The 22,644-nt window shown below is 47.8% G+C and overlaps 1 protein-coding gene across 1 annotated transcript in view; it reads right to left on the reverse strand.

Moving 5' to 3' along the window:
• The window catches only part of c1qtnf1 (C1q and TNF related 1), a 46,603-nt gene extending 34,656 nt beyond the window's left edge, over positions 1–11,947 (reverse strand). Inside the window, exon 1 of the mRNA XM_085963575.1 lies at positions 11,534–11,947. The gene's annotated coding sequence lies outside the window, so the exon portion shown is untranslated. The remainder of the gene's footprint in view (positions 1–11,533) is intronic.
• Between the last annotated feature and the right edge of the window lie 10,697 nt (positions 11,948–22,644).

The following is a 22,644-nucleotide window of genomic DNA, read 5'->3' on the forward strand; positions in this document are numbered from 1 at the left end:
CATCACTAAAACAGATTATCTGGTCATTATCACACTGCTGTTTGTGGGAGCTTGCTGAGCGAAAATTGGCTGCTGCGTTCCTACATTACAACAGTGACTACACTGCAAGAATACTTCATTGGCTGTAAAGCACGTTGGGACATCCTGAGGTTGTGAAAGCCACTATATAAATCCAAGTCTTTCTTTCTTTTCAATATTCAGCTGTGGTAAGGTTGTTACAGGTCAAAAGAACTGACAAGCCAATTAGCTCTTTTCTGCAGAATGGTGGCACAGGATTTATTTTATTTTTTAAAAACATAGATATAGCACCCCAATGACTAAATGGGTAAATGCGCCACCCACGTAGCACTAAGCCATTCACATCAGGAACGTCTAAGTTTCGATTTAGGCTCTTTGCTGAATTAGTTGAACCAACTCAGGGCAGATGTCAGAGTGCTGTAATTGCCCACAGTACCCCTGAGCTGAGGAGAGGCAAAATCAGCAATGGCTCCCACTCTGATTGTTGTCCAGTGACCCAAGTGTAGGCCAATTTTAACGTGCCGGAATCAGCATTAATGGGGCGGTAACGGCCTCAAAATGGAGTCGGTAGACATACCGCCATATTAACACCAATGCTCTGCCCACTGCCATTTTGACAGGGACGGCGCCTCATGCCCTTCGACCATTACACAATAGGATTGGTTAGCAATACAGGGCCGAACTAAAAAACAAAGTTTTGCTCCAACACATCCCGCATAAAAAACTGGAACAAGTTCTTTTTTTACTTACCTTGGCCACTTCGCTTTTAATCATCACCCCTGAAGCGGCTGGCCACCCGATGCACGCCTTGTGCAGCTGTTGGTGTTTTCACCCAGCACTGCTGCAGGGGGGCAGAAGTCAATTTCGGATCTGGGGTGCTACCGGGGCGATGCATACGGCGATGACATCACGATCTCCGGGCGAAAGAGATCGGGCTGCAACGCCGTAGCGCCGTCGCAAAACTCCCGCCGAATATGGCGGGAGTTGATGTCAGCGCCGTGCCCGGTCGCAAAGCCATTTGCACAAAGGCACCCAATTTCGCCCCCTTAGAGTCCAAGGAGGGAATTTGTAGGGGGGTCAGCGGGCGAGTTCAGTGGCGGGTTGGGTGGGAAAAAAAATTTTTGACAGCAGATAGGGATCCCGTCGTCAAGTTGCAAACCCGGCACCAAGCGGCGGGGGAGGCAATTTAGATCATCAGAGAGATTGTTAAGAGGCACTTAAATAATATTTTAAGCTTACCTTTCAATTTTACATATTCCCCCATGGTTTCCCCGCTGCTCGGGGATCACGTCAGCTCAGCAGGTCGTGAGTGGATTCAGGATTGAATTATCTGATTACCTGACAGCTGCAAAAGTTGTATAAAAGCTCCCATCTCACAGCTGTTCACTTTCCAAGCTCAGAAACTGTTGCTTACTGCATTTGGAAGACAGATTGAGCTTTATGCAGCTTGCAAGTGTTTGGAGCCAACTCTTTCCAGTGCCACCTCATTGGAACCAGCTCTCTCAACATTGACAGATTTGCTTCTGTCGTCCCACCTTCACCTGCCATCTATTACATCAGAATGGGTATGGTTTACACTCTCTCACCTTGCTCCTCAGAATCGCACCACGATCAGCCCCAACACCAGCAGCAGCAGCAGGCACACCAGCAGCACCAACAACAACAACAATTTTCTCCGCAATCAACTGATGCTGCACAGGACACAGGGCATCAGTACCCAACCACATTGCTGCCCGGGACGCCAGGGATGGCCTCACCAAGGCCAGATTTACTTCACTTGACACTGTACACCCTGGCTGCCACATGATGCGCCAGGTTGGCACCACCCCACACCAACACCTTAAAGCATCCCTACAATGCCCAAGCCATTCCTTTCACACTCATCGCCATTGCAGGGGGTACCGTTATGTCTCATCATTCACTGCAACTCACTAAGCCACTTCCAAAGGTGCACACAAATCTGTCCAAAAACGCCAAGTGTTGAAAATAAAGATTTCAATGTTTAACAGCACATTAACAGAAACTTCACAGTAACATTGGCTAAAACACCCAAGTGCCTACCCTTGTGTGTTGTTAGTTGTTATGATTGGACTCTGATGAGGGTGAGTGTGAGGGGTGGCTAGTGAGATGGGGATGTGATAATGTAGATAGAGAGGGATGGGTGGAGGTGCAGGGTAAGTTGGTGTGAGTAAGGATGTGCAGGAGTAGGATAGGGAAGGCAGAATGATGGAGATGTGATGAGTGGCACAGCAGGGTGGGTTTGAGTGTGGCATTGCAGCAATATTTCGTGATCTACTGGGATCATTGAAAGGTTTGCACCACTGCAGCCAGGTCCTCTTGACGACATCCCTGCTTGTGTCCCCCTGTGCAATGTGCAACCAGGCTACGTTAATCTCCTAGGGAGGTCTCTTCCACCCATGGAGGGAGTCATGGGAGAGCCTGGGTGCAGCCTCTGTGCAGTGCTTGTCAGTGTTTGCAACACCTCAATGCTGAAAAACACTGACAGCACAAATGTCAAATTCAATTTGCGCATGGTCCCTTTAAGGAAATTGGCTGATGACACATCATCAAATGACATCATCAGACCCGCTTCCTCTAATTGGCCAGGAAACACGCTGGGCGGGCTTAACAAGACCAATCATCATAAAATCTTTTCACAGAGCGGGATGGAGCCAGCAGCGGGGTTGCAGCCCGCCACCGACCCGCCTCGGTAGGCAAAATTGCAGCCCAAAAATCAATCGACCTCAGCCTTGAATATAGTCAATGACTGAGCATTCACAGTCCGCTGGAGTAGAGAATTCCAAAGATTCACAAACCTCTGAGCGAAGAAATTTCTCCTCATCTCAGCCCTAAATGACTGACCCCATATCCCGAGACTATGCCCCCTAGTTCTAGACACTCCAGCCAGGGGAAACAGACTCTCAGTGGCCCTGAAAAGTTGCATTTGAAAGTATTATTTGTGGGGCCAGTAGGAGCAGAAGTGTGAGCTGTATCGGGACGTCCGTTTGGGTCGAGCAATTCGCCAGTTATATTTAAATAAGGCCCAGGAGGTCTCAAGATGGCTCCGGCCTCTTCGCTGCCGGAGTGGGCGGGTTACCCAAAATTTAAATTCCTCCTCACGCAGGAAGCTTCCGATCGGAAAATACGGGCCAATAATGTTTAAAGTATACTGTTACATATTAGTTTTCAATCTGGCACAAACTGTAGGTTTAACCTGTTAAACCAGAAGAATCCTGTTTACATGTCTGTAGCACAGGCAAATTTCCATGCCGTTGCTGTTTAATAACAGTCAAAAATAGTGCAGTGAAAGAGAACTTTTATATTGCTGCCAATCCAAAGCCAAAATGATGCAAGACCTCGCAGAGCTACTCATACTACCTGCAGCAGTGACTTTATCATTTTGATGTCGGCAGTAGCCTACTGACAATCTCGGCATGATATCGATATCGAAGATGTAATACAAAGGCAGCAACAGATAGAAAAATTATGGTCTTGCCAATACATTTCAAGTTTCTTAAAGCTAGAACTTAAAAAGCTTTTTATTTATAAAGAGAACATCTATTTTCTAATTGATATACCTATCAATTCGTCCAATAAAAAGCGACGAGTTAGGAACGTAACTAAAGGTTTTTATTGACTAAATAACAGAGCCCACCCTCGTGGGTGATCGGGTCCAACAAGGAGGAATACCAGCCAGTCGACTACCTTTATACCTGGGCAGGTAGGTGGAGCCATGGGCGGAGTCGGAGGTGGTCAGCCCAGGTATAACAGCGCGACAAGAGGCGACCTCGTATAGTGATACAACAGTGAGAACAGTGAGAACAATACAACAGTGATAACTATAGTGTAACGATAGTGAACGATAAAAGTGGTTTACCACATTCACCCCTTGTTTAGATTTGAGTCCGGCGGGGTGAAGTGTACTACCAGTTCTGGTATGTCAGTCTGTCCGGAGGCCTCGTAAGCCTCTCCGATCGTCGCAGCGGCGGTGCTGCATTATCCGGTGTTAATACTGGTGTCTGCATGGTCGGCGAAGGCTCGTGGGGTTCCGGCATGCCGTCTACCTGGGCTGGAATTGGGGGGGTGGTGGGGGGGGGGTAAAGGTGGTGTCTCCGGAGTGCCCGAGGGTGCGAGGTCTCGTAAGGAGACAGTGTCCTCCCGCCCGTCTGGGTAAGCCACGTAGGCGTACTGGGGGTTGGCGTGCAGGAGGTTCACCCTCTCGACCAGGGGGTCCGTTTTATGGGCCCTCACGTGCTTTCGCAGCAAGACGGGCCCCGGAGAGATCAGCCAGGTTGGTAGAGTGGTTCCCGTAGTCGACTTCCTGGGGAAAACAAACATTCGTTCATGGGGGGTGGCGTTAACGGCAGTGCAAAGTAGTGACCGGATGGAGTGCAGCGCTGTCGGGAGGACTTCCTGCCAGCGGGAGGTTGGGAGGCCCTTAGACTTTAAGGCTAAGAGGACGGCCTTCCATACCGTCGCGTTCTCTCTTTCCACCTGGCCGTTCCCTCGGGGGTTGTAGCTGGTGGTCCTACTTGCTGCAATACCTCTCGCTAGTAGGAACTGACGGAGTTCCTCGCTCATGAAGGAGGAGCCCCGGTCACTATGTATATAGTTCGGGAACCCGAACAAGGCGAAGAGGTCATTCAGGCACTTGATGACTGTGGTACTGGTCATGTCTGGGCAGGGGAAGGCAAAAGGGAAACGGGAGTACTCATCAACGATGTTGAGGAAGTACACATTGCGGTCAGATGACGGTAGAGGCCCCTTAAAGTCGATGCTCAGGCGCTCGAAGGGGCGGGTGGCCTTGATCAGGCTTGCTCTGTCCGACCTATAGAAGTGCGGTTTGCACTCGGCGCAGGTCTGGCAGTTCCTGGTCATGGTCCTGACCTCCTCGATGGAGTAGGTCAGGTTGCGGGCCTTAATGAAATGGTAAAGTCTGGTGACCCCGGGGTGGCAGAGGTCGTTGTGGAGGGTCTGAAGTCTATCAATATGCGCGCTGGCGCATGTAATTCGTGAAAGAGCATCAGGGGGTTCGTTCAGCTTACCTGGCCGGTACAAGATATCATAATCGTAGGTGGATAGCTCGATTCTCCACCTCAAGATCTTGTCATTCTTGATTTTGCCCCTCAGCTTGTTATTAAACATGAAAGCAACCGAACGTTGGTCGGTGAGGAGGGTAAATCGTTTGCCTGCCAGGTAATGCCTCCAGCGCCGTACCACCTCCACAATTGCCTGGGCTTCCTTCTCGACCGACGAGTGTCGGATCTCGGGGCCCTGTAGGGTCCTTGAGAAGAAGGCCACCGGCCTCCCCTCCTGGTTAAGGGTAGCGGCTAGGGCGAAGTCGGATGCATCGCTCTCCACTTGGAAGGGGATGGACTCATCCACTGCGTGCATTGTGGCCTTGGCTATGTCTCCCTTGATGAGGGAGAAGGCCGCGCACGCTTCCTCCGTGAGGGGGAAGGATGTGGACTTCATGAGGGGTCTGGCTTTGTCCGCATAATTGGGCACCCATTGGGCATAGTAGGCGAAGAGCCCCAGGGTTCTCTTAAGTGCCTTAGGGCAGTGGGGGAGGGGTAGCTCCATGAGGGGGCGCATTCTTTCGGGGTCGGGGCCGATGAGTCCGTTCTCTACTACACAGCCAAGGATGGCAAGGCGCGAGGTGTTAAACACACATTTCTCCTTATTGTAGGTGAGGTTCAGCCGTTGGGCCGTACGGAGGAATTTCTCCAGATTCACGTCATGGTCCTGCCGGTCGCGGCCGCAGATGGTGACGTTATCTAGATAGGGGAATATGGCCTGCAGTCCGTTCTGGTCAACCATCCGGTCCATCTCCCTTTGGAAGACCGAGACCCCGTTGGTGACACCGAAGGGGACCCTAAGGAAGTGGTATAGGCGCCCATTCGCCTCGAAGGCGGTGTACTGGCGGTCCTCGGGGTGGATAGGGAGTTGGTGGTAGGCCGACTTAAGGTCGATGGTCGAGAATACGCGGTATTGTGCAATCTGATTGACCATGTCAGATATGCGGGGAAGGGGGTATGCGTCCAGCTGGGTGTATCTGTTTATGGTCTGGCTGTAGTCGATGACCAGGCGATTTTTATCGCCGGTCTTAACGACCACGACCTGGGCACGCCAGGGGCTGTTGCTCCCCTCGATAATGCCCTCTTTCAGGAGGCGCCGCACCTCAGAGCTAATGAAGGCTCTGTCCCCAGCGCTGTACCGCCTGCTCTTGGTAGCGACAGGTTTGCAGTCGGGGGTGAGGTTAGCGAACAGGGAAGGTGGCGGCACCTTGAGGGTGGATAGGCTGCAGGTGTTACGCGGTGGGCGGTTTAACATTCGCTGGTTGTCGACTGTGAGTGGGGGGAGGGGTCCACCGTATGCTAGGGTTACACTTTGGAGGTGGGATTGGAAGTCCAGCCCTAGTAGGACGGCAGCGCAGAGCTGGGGGAGGACGAGGAGTTTAAAATTTTTATACTCCGTACCCTTAACCAACAAGGTCACAACACAGTAGCCGCTAATGTCCGTGGCGTGGGACCTCGATGCCATCGAGATTCGGTTGCGCGTTGGCAGGACAGGGAGGGAGTAGTGGCTCACCGTGTCTGGGTGGATGAAGCTCTCCGTGCTTCCGCTGTCGAACAGGCAGGTCGTGGCGTGGCCGTTTACTTTGATGTCCATCATCGACTTGGACAGGTGGTGTGGGCGGGCTTGATCCAGAGTGACGGAGGCTAGTGTGTAGGTAAGCGAGTCGTTGTCGTCTGCGGGCAAGGCGGTCGTCGGGTCCGGGGGCCCGGTGGCAGTCGGGCGTGGTGGGTAAAATGGCGTCTCCCACGAGGTAGGACAAAATGGCGGAGAAGATGGCTGCCCCCATAACTCACATGAGGCACTATTGGGGTCGGTTGCCTTGATCAAAGATGGCCGCCCCCATGACTCACGTGTGGGGATGCTGGCCTCAGTTGCCTTGAAAGAAGATGGCCACCCCCACAGTTCGCATGAGGCACTGCTGGCCTCTGAAGATCCGCTCCTGCAGGCCTTAGAGAAGTGGCCTTTCTTCCTGCAGGTTGAGTAGGTAGAGTTCCTGGCTGGGCAGCGCGACCTCGGGTGCTTCTCCTGGCCGCAAAAGAAGCAGCCGGCGGCCCGATCGCGGGTGCCCGATGTCGGAGCCGGTACCGGGGGTGGCGGTCCCGGTCGGGTCCGGGACGCCGACGCTGAGGTAGGTCCCGGGGGCGGCGCTGCGAAGGGTATTGCGGTAGGGGTCGGGCCCGAGTCCCAGGGTCGCGAGCAGTACCTGGAAAACGCCCCCTGGTCCTGATGGGCCACCTCTAGGGAGAGAGCGAGGGCTTCAGCTTTGTCCAGGTCGAGGTCTTTAGCTTCAAGCAGTCTTTGCCGTGAGTAGTCGGACCGTAGGCCTTTCACAAAGGCATCGCGGATATTATCTTCCGTATTTTCAACAGCCGTCACCGCTTTAAAGTCACAGTTCCTGCCGAGTGCTCTTAGCGCCCATAAAAATTCAGCTACAGACTCTCCTGGCTGTTGCGGGCGGGGTCTCAGGAGGTGCCTGGTGTATATGTAATTTACCGGGCTCCGGTACTGCTGTTTCAGTAGGTTGATAGCGGCCTCGTATGTAGTCGTGTCCTGGATGAGTGCGTATACTCTCGGGCTCGCTTGGGCGTTCAGAACTCTTAGTTTGGATCTCTGAGGGACGCCGGATTCTTCCAGGTAGGATTCGAAGCAGTCCAGCCAGTGTTTGAAGTTGAGGGCTGAGTTTGCTGCTTGTGGGTTTAGATCCAGGTACGGTGGTTTGAGGGCTTGCAGCCAAGCCGGCTGGTGTGGCTGGTGTAGCCCGGTGTCTGAAAGCTGCTGTGGCTGTGCTTCTGGGAGGGCTTCTGGCTGGCCAGTAGTAGACATCTTTAAAATTTAGTCAATAAAATTGATATACCTATCAATTCGTCCAATAAAAAGCGACGAGTTAGGAACGTAACTAAAGGTTTTTATTGACTAAATAACAGAGCCCACCCTCGTGGGTGATCGGGTCCAACAAGGAGGAATACCAGCCAGTCGACTACCTTTATACCTGGGCAGGTAGGTGGAGCCATGGGCGGAGTCGGAGGTGGTCAGCCCAGGTATAACAGCGCGACAAGAGGCGACCTCGTATAGTGATACAACAGTGAGAAGTGATAACAATACAACAGTGATAACTATAGTGTAACGATAGTGAACGATAAAAGTGGTTTACCACACTAATTAACCTTAATTTTGCACAGAATAAGTCATTAGAACAATCTGCCACTGGGGTATCTTTCAAAGGTTTCAATGTGCTTCAAAACAAGTTTTAATCAGAGTCATAGAAAGGCCAGAAGGCATGTGGGAAGTGAACAAGTTTATTTTTCTGTGGTTTTGTGAAAATTGACCACTGAGAATTTGTCTGAGAATTAATGTGGAACTTCCCCTTGCAGGAATCTCAAGAAACTCCTAAGGTAAAACATTAAGATACCAGGCTAATTGGTTACTGGAATCCAGACCACCCCTGTTTAATCTTTACAAAATTTAAAAGGGCAAATTTTGCATTACTGCTGCAGCTATTTTTCATTTTCAGTTGTGAGCACATTATTTTAAATGGCATTAGAAGACGTCCTAGGCCCAACCATCTTCAGCTACATCATCAATGACCTTCCCTCCAACATAAGGTCAGAAATGGGGATGTTCGCTGATGACTGCACAGTGTTCAGCACCATTCACAACTCCTCAGATAATGAAGCAGTGCATGCTCATGTGCAACAAGACCTGGATGTTCAGGCTTGGACTGATAAGTGGCAGGTAACATTTGTGCCACAGAAGTGCCAGGCAATGACTATCTCCAACAAGCAAGAGTCTAACCACCTCCCCTTGACATTCAACGGCATTACCTTCACCAAATCCCCCACCAGCAACATCCTGGGGGTCACCATTGACCAGAAACTTAACTGGACCAGCCACATAAATACTGTGGCAACAAGAGCAGGTCAGAGGCTAGGTATTCTGCGGCGAGTGTCTCACCTCTTGACTCCCCAAAGCCTTTCCACCATCTACAAGGCACAAGTAAGGAGTGTGATGGAATACTTTCCACTTGCCTGGATGAGTGCAGCTGCAACAACACTCAAGAAGCTCGACACCATCCAGGACAAAGCAGCCCATTTGATTGGCACCCCATCCACCACCTTAAACATCCACTCCCTCCACCACTGGCGTACCGTGGCTGCAGTGTGTACCATCTAGAAGATGCACTGCAGCAACTCATCAAGGCTTCTTCGGCAGCACCTCCCAAACCCGCGACCTCTTCCATCTAGAAGGACAAGGGCAGCAGACGCATGGGAACACCACCACCTCCAAGTTCCCCTCCAAGTCACACACCATCCTGACTTAGAAGTATATCACCGGTCCTTCATCGTCGCTGGGTCAAAATCCTGGAACTCCCTCCCTAACAGCACTGTGGGAGTACCTTCACCACGCGGACTGCAGCAGTTCAAGAAGGCGGCTCACCACCACCTTCTCAAGGGCAACTAGGGATGGGCAGTAAATGCTGGCCTTGCCAGCGACGCCCAGATCCCATAAGCGAATTTTTAAAAATTCAGCCATGTTCCCCTTTTAATGTGGCCATCCTCATTGTGGGTACTCACGGATCTTTTTGCATCCATTCAAATGACTGCATCTGCCTGGTTACCAACAGGGGAGGCAGAGCTGACTGGCAAGATGCAGAAGTGTGTGAGAGGGGAAGAGTTAAAGAGGGATGAAAACAAAGTTGATTAAAAAAAAGTTATAAATTACAAACAACCATAGTTCTGCTACAATTGCAAAATACTGCGGATGCTGGAAATCCGAAACAACAACAGAAAGTGCTGGAAACACTCAGCGGGTCAGGCAGCATCGAGGAGAGAGAAACAGAGTCAACGTTTCGGGTCGAACCCTTCTAGCCAGCTGCCTTCATCTATTAATTCTATCATGGAGTTGATTTTCTTTATTTAAATGTTTTCACAGAGATTTCTGCAACTTCAGTCCCCCAAGGGAGGTGGAAGCATAAAGACCTGTAGATCAGTTAAGAATCATTAAACATGTTTGGTCAATCTTACTTTCCTTGTTTATAAATAGACACTGCGATGATATAAATCATCTTGAAACATGTCATCGTGTCACTTGTGCGCGCTATCGCCATTGCTCTTTTCCTTCCCCAACACTTAAAAAAAAACTGTACCCTTTAAAACAGTCATCACAGATAATAACCTCCATTCAATGAAACAACAAATAAAAAAACAGAATGCTCAATGGGGAAGTATGGGTTTTGAATGGTGAGAAAGAGCTTTACAATTCCCTTGTAACTTTGTTCTGTTATTTTCCTCACTCTGTGGCTTCTCTGAGAATTCTCCGTATATAATGGTCTCTTTTACCTCAACAGGCCTGCGCTGGAAAGCACTGCGTTCTTGACACTGTGAAGGAATGTTCAGAATTCACTTCCTTTTCCTCACTGTATTTCATGTTATTATCGCTCTATCGCTTCTGTGAAACTAAAGTTCCTTTCGCAGAATGCTGTACCATTACGAAAGACTGCACTTAAACCAGACACGCAGGCTCACAGAATCCTGGGAGGCACAGCACTCAGATCTCATAAATCACACAGCAGTGGAACCCCCCCCCCCGGTAGTCATCAGTCATTGTTGTCATTTAAAAGATGCATTTAAACATGACAAGTACTATTAACCAGCTAAGCAAGTCTTTCCATCCATTTTAAAAACACCTTTACAGGGGCTTTATCATCTTGTGAAACTAAGTCAGAGCTTCCACCAGGCCAACACAAAGGTTAAACAACACAATGAAAGTCACTGTGCTCATCTGTAATTTTGCCAATATTCCTGTTTTTGAACAGCATCTTTGAAAATGTTTAGAAGTGTAATTATTTAAAAAATCATGGTGTACTAAGTTACCATCATCGGCATTTCAATACTCCCATTTGGCCCTGTGGAACTTAAGGTTCATTTGTAAAGCAATCAAGCCCCTTTAATAATTATAATATGACAATTAATACACTTTAAATAATGGACTTGCATGTTTTTCTATAAGCTGCCATTTGTTCCTGTGCCAGTATAATCACAGACACACCCCATAATCTCCATAGCTTTTTTTGTAAGTATTTACTGGGAAACACAATTTTTCTTCCAGGTGCAGTTTAGATAGTTTACAATCACGCAGAACCAGTACTAATAAAGCAATACATTACTCAAGTATTCATGTTACAACTATCATCCTGTAGCTAATTGTTATAATGTAAAAAATATTTGCAAATTGAAATAGCGTGACTACGGTTTTACAAAGTTAACCTCTGTTGAACTCAACTATTAGCCTACCGTTAGGAAATAGCAACTGACCTGCCTACAGACTCACTTGGATTGAGTAATGTAGTATAAAAGAAAGGTCCCTGGAATCTGTGCAACATATTTATATAGAGCCTCTATAGACTAATGTGTTCAGGAGTTTACAGAGCATCGCTTACCTCGGTATCAATATTCAAAGTGAAACAAAACTTTTCTTCTTCCTCCGATATGAGTGCTTGCTCTGAATATTTTGAAGTTACATCTCATCCCTTTGTCCCCAGGCTCCTTGCTGGCTCCGAGTCCTGGATACTGAGCCAGATTCCTGATTATTGTGGCTGAAACTGAGACTTATGCAACTCTTAAATTTCCTTCAACACATACCATCTGCTTGTGCTCTCCAGATTGACAGCAGGGAGGAGGGTACCGTCGGAATACAGAACATCAGCACATGGAAAAAATGGGAGAGATAGATAGCCTACATTTCGTTGTACTGCACTTGTGCACTAACAATGACAATAAAAGTTGATTTGATTTGATTTGATTTGAAGAGTGGAAAAAAGAAAAATGGGAATGCAGTGGCAGAAAAGAACATAAAAGATAAAAAGAAGAGGGGGGGGGAGAGTGAGACCAAGAAACATTAAGAGAAAAAGAATAAAAAGTAGTTTAATGAGAGAAGAATGACGGATAGGTCATAAGAAAGAGAAGGGCGGGGGGGGGGGGGGGGGGGGGAGGTGACCAAGAAGCCCAAAAGAATAAGGAAATTACACACAAGCATAAGTTTAAAAAAAAGGAAGGGTGACTCCAAGATTTCGGATGCAGCTCTGGCAATGTGAAATGGTTTTGGGTGAGCATCAATCTATTTAACTTGGCTGATCTGATTTCCAGGCACATTAAAGCAGGAGCTAAGACCACCCATGGTTGTCTCACATGGCTTAGCGTTTGCACTGGGTACAACATAACCTCAGCCCCATGTGGAACAGCGTTTTAGAAGAGCCCAGCACACCCATTGGACCTTCTGGATCAGACAAACATATTTTTTCATGTCTTTTAATGTCAGGAGAGAGCAGACGCTGCTGCCCACCCTCTCGTAACATCAAAAGTTAGCCAGAAAAAAACTGGAAATAGACAGTAGGTTTGAAGAGAGAAAGATGATTTGCGTGTAGATCCTTCATCAGATTTGGAAAGTGGGAGGTAAACGTCCCAGTATGTTTCCTACAGTACAACAGTGATTACACTTCAAAAAGTACCTCATTGGCTGTAAAGCGCTTTGGGGTGTCTGGTGGTCGTAAAAGGCGCTATATAAATGCGAGTTTTTCTTTTTATGTTCAGTTTTTATTTCAGATTTCAAGCATTTGCAGTTCTTTCTTTTTATTAAGCATTAGCTACTTGGGGAGTGGAGCGCCACACATTCATCCAAGGATGCATGTGCAGCCACTAAGCTCAGGGCAAGGTGCGGTCAACAGTATAACTCAGGGTTGCGGGTTAAGCATTACACTTGACGGATGCCAATCTGAGACCAGTATCCAACCTGCAAGTATAGTTACATTCTTGATAACTGGATATTATTTTTATTGCTTGGGAATTTGATACTGATTTCCAACAGCATTATTCTATCCCTATATTCTTTACTAATATAGTTCCTTTCAGAAAAGACAGGAAAGATAAGGGTTTTTCTGGCAACAGAAAAATCTTTCCTGTTACAAATTGTAATGCAAGCCATCTGTCGAGCCTGTGTAAAAAAAGAGCACCCAATGAATGCAGTAAACACAACTTCAATCAACATCCTGTAATTTGTAATGTTTTATTTTTATTTTGGGTTTGAGGAATGCGGTTGCTTGTTGGGATCAGTTTAGTGATCTCCAGAGACAACCAATGGAAACAATAACGAAGCAATCCAAAATTGTCTGAGCTAACATGTGTGACACAACAGAATGCCCAACTTCTGTTAAGCTTTTTATTTAAGTGTTTTATGCATTCAATGACAGTGTCAAGCCTGACATAGATCAACTGCAATGTGAACTCCTCTTTCTGTTCTGCACTGGCAATGCAATCATTGGAACAGCACTCCCTACTGTGCCAAAGGTGCACTTCCCTTCTCTACATTCATTATTGTGTGGTCTATAGAAGTCAGATTGCCGACAAATTAAGGGCAAATGTGTATTGGCAATTTGTATCCACGGAGAGACGATTTGGACTTAAACCAATTTCAATTCTGATCCTTAAATGGAACCTCTGTTCCATTTCGGAAAAGCAACATTGCAATAGCTTACTCACACATACCATGGTCTGCCAAGCTGGCTCAACCAACGTGCTGCTTTGCATGTTTTCACCACTAGAGGACTCCTTGCCATCACAGCAATGCTATGTGCTCTGCAGTTGCCCAATGTAATTTTCCACAAGATTTAAAAAATTTTAAGTATAAAATTACTGACTATCAATGTGATGATCTCTAAAGGTGTGTTGTAAAACTTTCCACAGAACTGTGGTTCAATAATTATTATTATGTAGGAAGTTAACAGTAGACCAGTAAATAGTTTAGAACACTTTCAAAAGGATCGTTAACAGTAGACCAGTAAATAGTTTAGAACACTTTCAAAAGGATCTGTTTTATGAGTGTCAAAAGGTATCCTTTTCCTAGTGCGGCAGTGAGCTGTACATAACAGGAAACTCCCAGAGTTGGTCCTCCATCCATCATGAGTTAGCTGATTTCAGCCAATTGTTCGCCCAATCTTGGACCAGGAGGAGGAAAATCACTCAAGGTTCCTGCTACTAATTACAATCCTGGAATGTGTACGCGTGGACATTGGGGTGTGGACATATCAGGCTCACTTGTGAAGCACTACCTTGTTGACACTATCGGAGCTCTCTCTTTGAAAAATGGCCACTCGGGTGAGATGGTGGCGGGCTGCAGGCACACAGGAACTTGCAATAGTCAGCGCCTTCAGGAACAAAAGAAAGAGGAAGAAATCTTGAGGGGAAAAAGTAGAAATGTATATATTCTTGTGAAATATGATAGAGTCGCAGTTTAACCTGTAAAAGAAACTTTTCATTTGCAAATGTTTAGGTTGCTCAGGACTTCCCAAAGGTCAGCATTCAGGAACCAGAGGCACTAACTTGCACGCAACATTGGAGGAGCAAAACTAAAGTGTTTTCTGTCAGGTCAATACTGGCAATCCTTTTCCTAGTGCGGCAGTGAGCTGTACATAACAGGAAACTCCAGAGTTGGTCCTCCATCCATCATGAGTTAGCTGATTTCAGCCAATTGGTCGCCCAATCTTGGACCAGGAGGAGGAAAATCACTCAAGGTTCCTGCTACTAATTACAATCCTGGAATGTGTACGCGTGGACATTGGGGTGTGGACACTTGTGAAGTTTTGAAGAAGGGTTCGACCGGAAACGTCAACTCAAATTTCTCTCCACGGATGTTGCCTGACCTGCTGAGTTTTTCCAGCATTTTCTGTTGTTATTTCGGATTTCCAACATCTGCAGTATTTTGCTATCCCAATACTGGCAATGACTCGGTAACCCGAGCTGACACTCAGAGAGATGTAGACTCAAAAGAGGCAACAGCAGAGTCGGATGGGAATTTTAAAATGGCATGAATGCGAAAGCTGCCGATCCAACTAGGATTATCTGTTTTTTATTAGATTTTTAGTTATATGTGACACAGGGATTTAACGTGCAGTGAAGGTGGTCAATTTTAAAAACATTTTGTTTGCAAGAACGCTGATTAAAAGGAATGGGGAAGTCTCCGCAGAGTATTCCGCCCCCCTCCCCCATGTTTAAAAAAATAGATTGATATAAGCATTCCTTGATGTTTTTAAAAAACGTGAAAAGTTATTTTAGGTCTCTTTGCCTCCTCCACCCCCATCCCTCTCATTTTCTCACTGGCAAAGAGAAGCTACTTGTGTCCTGGAGGCGTTCCATTCATTTTAATGAAAGCCGTGACTTTGGACTGGGCTGAGAGCTGAGTCAGAGCCACCTGACTCTTGGGAAATACTTCACTGCTGGATGGGCTTTCTGCGCACTCAGCCAGCAGGTGTTTTCTCAGGGTACCGACTGGGATAACCATGACTCCCTTGATGGTTCAGCGTGTCAAGCAACTGAGTAGCTGAGCCACGTAGACCAGGAAGGTCCCAGATTCAATCCAGCAAAGTTCGATGGGCTACTCAACTGCAGGAGGCATCACTGCCGTGCTTAATCCCATCCACACAGCTCAATTTCAGCAAGGGCTGCTGAATATGGGTCAGAAGCAGGAAATCTGGCTGATCTTTCCCTCAATGAGCTACTGGCTTTGCAGCTAATTGTAGTCCACCACCACCCCTGCTGTGGTTAGGGCTGGAGCTGATGCAGACCGAAGATTTGTCCACCCCATGCAAAGCCCATGATGTAGGGAGGAGGAGGCGCTGAAGGGGTGGCCCCGCCTCGGTTGCGCCCGGAATGTATCGGCAGAACTTGGCAACACCAACCTGACAATGACCAGGACAAAGTGGCTTCACAAGTTAGAATGAAGCCAGTTCAAATCCGCCATCTGCTGCAAGGTCACCAGCAGCCAACCTGCAGCACCAAGAGTCACCTCCCCTTTTCAATGCTTTGCCATCACCTCCTATCAAGTGTGCTGTTCCGTAATCCTCAGCGGCATCTTGCCACCTCATGCAATAGCACTTTCACTTCCCCAGATATCAAATAGGAGGTTTGGGCACTGAACCTCTGTAAACAATAACAACAACAACTTGCATCTATATAGCACCTTTCTTGTAGTAAAATGTTCCGAGACGCTTCACAAAACCGTTACCAAATAAAATTTGACACCGAGCCACATGAGGAGATATTAGGGCAGATGACCAAAAGTTTAGTCACAGAGGTAGGTTTTAAGAAGCATCTTAAAGGAAGAGGGAGAGGTAGATGTAATGTATATACCTCTAAGGGGGGAACTACTTTTTACAGCTCATGTATACTGTAGCACCGGCAATGACCACACCTGTATATAGCACTGAGTAGTAATCTGTACAGTTCAGTTCCAGAGTGAGCCACGTTGAGTAAACACCTGTTGTACCTGTTAAGTCTGTGTGTTATATTGCGAATTAATACACAGACCACAAGAGTAAAATTTAACAGGTCTTTACTAGTCGAAGGTCAGGGCGGAACTGCCCAATAAATCATTACACAGCACTTATATACCGGTGTGGTCACCACCGGTATTACTGTATACAGCAGCCAAGATAAAGTAGTGCAACCCTTAAAATAGTTCTCTTAAAGGTGGAACGTTACATACACTACAATCCTCCCTTTTTAGGTTAACAATATATATTCCCATTAAACATAACATCATAACATATATACACAACTTCATGTAAAAACAGTTCACAGATTCAGTCTCTCTGGAGGCTTCCTGACTCAGTCCGGATAACGCCTCGGTGGTGTAGTAATTTTCGGTGGTGTAGTAGGTTCTTTTGGCAAGATCGATTCGGCTTGAATGCCAGTGTCAGGTTCATCTGATTCCAGTATTACCGGATCGGAGGTAAATACTATGGGTATCTCTGCTTCATCATTAGGCGTATAGAGTTGTGGAGTAGGTTGGCCCTTTTCGGATGACTATGATCTGGTCAACATGGCGCCTTATTATGCTTTCACCAATGTCCACGGTATACATCAGCGGTCCTAGTCATTTGCAAATAGTTCCAGGCTGCCATTTCTCGGTACGGTAGTCCCGGGCCAAAACTTGTTGACCTATCTGGAAGGTTCTAGTTGGCCTTTCATTCATGCCTTGAAATTGCCGGTTCTCTACGTCCCTTCTGATGTTTGGCTTGATCAAATCCAGCCGACACCTTAGTCTTCTATTGAAAAACATCATGGCGGGAGTTTGGTTTGTGACCGCATGTGTTGCATTCCTGTACGCCAACAAGAAGTTATCTACCTTATGTTGTAGATTTATGTCTTTATTACCCATGGCCTTTATGGCCTTCTTGAAGGTCTGGACAAACCTTTCAGCTAATCCATTGGTGGCGGGATGGTATGGGGCGGACGTGTAGTGCTTAACCCAATTGTTTTTTAAGAACTTCCTGAATTCTTCGGACACAAATTGCGGTCCATTATCAGACCAGATCTGTTCCGGCAGCCCATTCCTGGCAAATATGGTCCTTAATACTGTGATGGTTTTTTCCGTGGTGGCGGAGGACATCTTTATTACTTCCGGCCACTTGGAGTGTGCATCCACCACGATTAAGAACATTGAGTCCATAAATGGACCAGCAAAGTCGATATTTACCCTTTGCCATGGAGATGAGGGCCACTCCCATGGATGCAGAGGAGCTTGTGGTGGGGTGTTTTGGACCTTCTGGCATCCTAGACAGCTCTTGGTCATTTCTTCGATGTCTCCATCGATACCTGGCCACCACACAAACGCTCTGGCTAGGTTCTTCATTTTCACTCCACCCAGATGCCCCTCGTGAAGCTCCTTTAGCACTTTATGCTGGAGTTTGGGTGGAATCACCACTCTGGATCCACACATCAAAGTTCCTCGGCACACTGACAGCTGTTCTCTTCTTTGCGAAAATGCTGGCAACATTGGTTCGCCATGTGCTGGCCATCCCTTCACCGTTAAATCGTAGACTCGTGATAGAGTTGGGTCATTTCTTGTTTCCTTTTCGATCGTAGAATTTGTTACTGGTAGACATTCCACTATGGTTGAGTGGAACATCTCCACTGGGTCCACTGTAGGCGCCTCTTCTACCGTTGGCAACAGTAGGCGCGATAAACCATCAGCATTCCCATGTTGTTTTGATCCTTTGTATTCTATGTCATATTGGTGTGCCCCTAGGAAAAGGGACCACCTCTGTAGCCTTTGCGCTGTCATAATGGAAACGCCCTTTTTAGGGTTGAATATGGATACCAACGGCTGGTGGTCTGTCAGCAGTGTCAACTTCTTGCCCTGCAGGTAATGATTGAACTTCTTTACTCCCCACACAAGGCTGAGAGCCTCCCTATCTATCTAAGCATAGTTGCGCTCAGCGGAGGTCAATGATCTGGATGCAAATGCGACTGGCCTTTCCGAGCCATTTGGCAACTTGTGTGAGAGTACTGCTCCAATACCATAAGGGGAAGCATCACAAGCTAGACGAATAGGTAGCGTTGGGTTGAAGTGAGCCAACACTTCCTCTGAGGTGATCAATGCCTTGCTTTTGCGAAAGGCTTTCTTACAGTCCTCGCTCCACTTCCATGGTACTTCTTTCTGCAACAGAGCATTCAGTGGGTGCAGCACCGTGGATAGATTTGGCAGAAACTTATGGTAATAGTTAATCAACCCTAGGAACAACCTCAACTGGGATACATTTTCCGGAGCGGGAGCCTTCACAACAGCTTCGATCTTGTCAGGTGACTTGTGCAGCCCCTCCTGGTCAATGACATGACCACAGTACGAGATCCGTTTCTGAAAGAACTCACATTTCTGGCGATTAACTCGAAGGCCATATTCCTTCAACCTGGTGAGCACCAGTTTCAAATTTGCGAGGTGTTCCTCATCGTCCTCTCCTGTAATCAGGATATCGTCCAAGTAACATTGAGTGCTTGGAATTCCCTGTAATACCTGCTCCATGGCCCTCTGCCAAATTGCTGGAGTCGAAGCCACTCCAAAAACCAGTCTATTATATCGATACAAGCCTCTGTGTGTGTTGATTGTGAGATACTGGCACGACTCTTCCTCAACTTCCATCTGTAAGTACGCTTGCGCCAGGTCTATCTTGGTGAAGTGTTTCCTGCCAGACAATGAAGCAAAGATATCCTCAATCCGCGGAAGCGGATATTGCACCGTGTGAAGCACCGGATTAACTGTGATCTTGAAGTCTCCACAGATGCGGACCTTCCCCGGTTCCCCTGGCTTGTTACACAATGAATGCTTCATGACGGGAACAATGGGCATGGCCCACTCACTCCAGTCCACCTTAGACAGTACTCCTGAACGTTCAAGCCCTTCCAGTTCAGCTTCCACAGCAGGTCGTATCGCATAAGGTACCGGTCTGGCTTTGAAAAATTTTGGGTTTGCATGTTCTGCAATCTTGATTTTTGCCTTAATTCCTCTCAGTGTTCCCAGTCCCTGTTGGAACACCTCTTTAGCCTCATCCAATATTCTGGACAATTGTTCAGGTTTGACATCTTTCTTTCCGGAATCTACCGTTATTGCTTTTAGGGAGTGCCAGTCCATATTTATTTTCCTGATCCACTCCCGTCCCAGAAGTGGTGGACCTCCCTCAGGTAGTACATATAAGTCCATTCCTTGGTGTTCTTTGCCCTTGTGTATCACCTTGACTTTTATCTTTCCGATGGGGTATACTTTTTGCCCCGTGTATGTCTGCAATACTATCTCCGTATCCCGTAGGGGAATATGTGTGAATAACCTTTTGTAATCTTGCTTATTCATGACTGTCAACGCCGATCCGGTGTCCAATTCCATCTTCACATGGACTCCTGCTACCTGCAGTGTGACCCAGATAGTTTGTCGGTCAGCTTCCTTACTCACATTGTGGATTCTCAGACTACCCAGTTCCTTGCTGTTGGAGTCTGAATCCGAATTCTGTTCATCCGAACTCTTCTCAGCCACCTTATGTACCTTTCTGCACTTTCCCTGCGGTGACTTCTTGTTGCTGGTCTTCTTTCCTGACCGGCATACTTTACCTATGTGACCAAGCTTGCCACATTTTCTACATTCCTGATTTTTAAACCAGCATTGGTTCTGATCGTGTTTTGTCTTCCCACAACGATAACATTTCGTTGTACCCAAAGCCATTTGATCTACGCCGAGTACCGCTGCCTTCAGCTGCATTTCCGCAGTGCCTCTCGCTGCGGCTTCGTGCGATGCTGCAATAGAGACAGCCTTATCAAGTGTAAGATCATTCTCTTCAAGCAGCCGCTTTTGTGTTCCTTCTTTCGACAATCCACACACGAATTTGTCTCTCAGTGCCTCTGTCAGACTTTCCTCAAACTGACAGTATTTCGCTAGCTTACGCAGTTCAATTAAGTACTCCGCGTTGCTTTCCTCTTTCAGTTGCGTTCTCGCATAAAATTTAAATCGTTCCGCTAACATCAGCGGTGTGGGGTTCAAATGATCCTTCAGGACAGCAACAATATTAGCGAAAGTCTGATCCGCTGGTTTAGCTGGTGATAGCAGATGCTTCAATAGCCCGTATGTCTTTGCACCCATTGAGTTTAGTAAGGTTAGTGCTTTATCTTCATTTGATATTTTATTTGCCTTACAATATATCTCTATGCGTTCTACATACGTGGCCCAATCTTCAACATCAGGATCGAAATCGTTGATGTTACCACGCTTAGGCATCCTCGCAATCTTCTTGAGAAAACACAAAGAAATTTTTCTTTAACTTTTTTTTTCAAAATGGCGGTTTCCCGGGCTTGTCTTCTTCCCTGCCCACGAAAATGGCGGCTTCCCGCGTTTGCCTTTCTCCCCCGCTGGCTGTAATGGCGATTGCCGTATTGCTGCGTTCGCCCTCCCCAGCAGTTCTCGATCGCCTCCCAGCCCCTCTTGCAGTCCGGTCCTTTCCCCCCCCGGCTGCGGCTGAGTTCTCCGCGGTTTTTAAAAAAAATTATTTCCTCCCGCGCCTTTCGCTGTCCCGGTCGCTGCGCCTCGCGGCCTCGGTAGCTGCCCGGCCTTTTTCACCGGTCGCGGTCGAGCTTGCTCTCGACGCTGTTGCGTCTCCCAGCCCGCTTGCAGCCCGGTCTCTCACACCGGCTGCGTTAGCAGTCACCGCGGCTTCCGTGCCTTACGCTGCCCCAGTCTCAGCGCCTCTGGCCCCGACTTCTGTCCGGCTCTTTTCCCCGGCCGTGGTCGAGTTCTCCGCCCTTATATCCTCCGATCTTCCCTCCCCTATTTCACAGCCAACGTGGCCGACTTGCCGCTCATCGCTGATCGGCTTACCCACCACCGTGATAGAAGGGATGATCACTGCCTGTTGCTGATGGAAGGCTTCGTGTCAGAATTCTTCCTGTGCTCTGCAGACCCGAGTCTTCTCTCAGCAGAATGATGAGGGCGGATGCCTCCTCTCGACGCCCGTTAAACTGCCTTGGATGTATCTCTGCCGCAGGGTAAGATCGTACTCGTCGCCACTGTTAAGTCTGTGTGTTATATTGAGAATTAATACACAGACCACAAGAGTAAAATTTAGCAGGTCTTTACTAGTTGAAGGTCAGGGCGGAACTGCCCAATAAATCATTACACAGCACTTATATGCCGGTGTGGTCACCACCGGTATTACAGTATACAGCAGCCAAGATAAAGTAGTGCAACCCTTAAAATAGTTCTCTTAAAGGTGGAACATTACATACACTACAGTACCGTTCTCCTGCAGTCTGTGTCTTACTACTGACGGACACAACATTGGCGACGAGGCAAATTCGATCCTACCTGCAACTCTGCATCACCTCCCAGGGATTCGTTCCTGGAGACCAGTAGATTGGAGGTCAAGGCCAGAGACACGGGCGTCGACCACGGGCAACCGCCCAGTCATCCAGCAGAGACTCGAGAATTGTGGGGGAGGCTGTTGAGAGCCAGGTTTGGCTTGCCAGTCGCAGTGGTCCAGCGAAATGGGCTGGCAACAGGTAGTGTGCAGACCCTTCCCGGACAGCGGCGGGCTAGAGCCCGACCGAGCGGCACAGCAAAGGGCCGAGCAGCGTCGATGGGAGAGAGAGAGAGAGGGCAGAGCGCACAGGGTGCAGCCGGGGTTCAGGGGCCGAGCAGCGTCGAGGAGAGGGAGAGAGACACGCAGAAACCCGCGAGGCGCCGCCATTGCCACGAGGACCGCTGAGCGCGCGAAACCTACAGGGCGCCGCCATTGCCACGAGGACCGCCGAGAGCAGCGTTGGCAGCAGCGGGGGAGGAAGGAAAGCGCGGGAGACGCCATTTTAAGCCATTTTAAACCACACCCAAAATGCCGAAGAGTGGCAGTATCACCGCATTTGTCAATGAAATCGAAGATTGGACTACATATGTCGAACGAATAGAGGTATACTGCAAGGCAAATGAGGTGTCAGATGACAAGAAAGCGCCGGTATTGTTAAATTTAATGGGTGCAAAGACGTATGGCTTATTATGAAATCTAGTAACCCCAGCGAAGCCAGTGGAAAAGAGTTTTGGAGACATAGTGACGATACTACAGGAACATTTAAACCCCACACCGCTGCTGATAGCAGAAAGATTCAAGTTTCACAAACGGAACCAGCATAAGGATGAAAGCAATGCTGAATATTTAACAGAACTGCGCAAACTATCGAAACACTGCCA

Source organism: Somniosus microcephalus, chromosome 21, assembly GCF_052327205.1.
Source record: "Somniosus microcephalus isolate GS21.2 chromosome 21, FLI_Smic_1.0, whole genome shotgun sequence".
Taxonomy (NCBI): domain Eukaryota; kingdom Metazoa; phylum Chordata; class Chondrichthyes; order Squaliformes; family Somniosidae; genus Somniosus; species Somniosus microcephalus.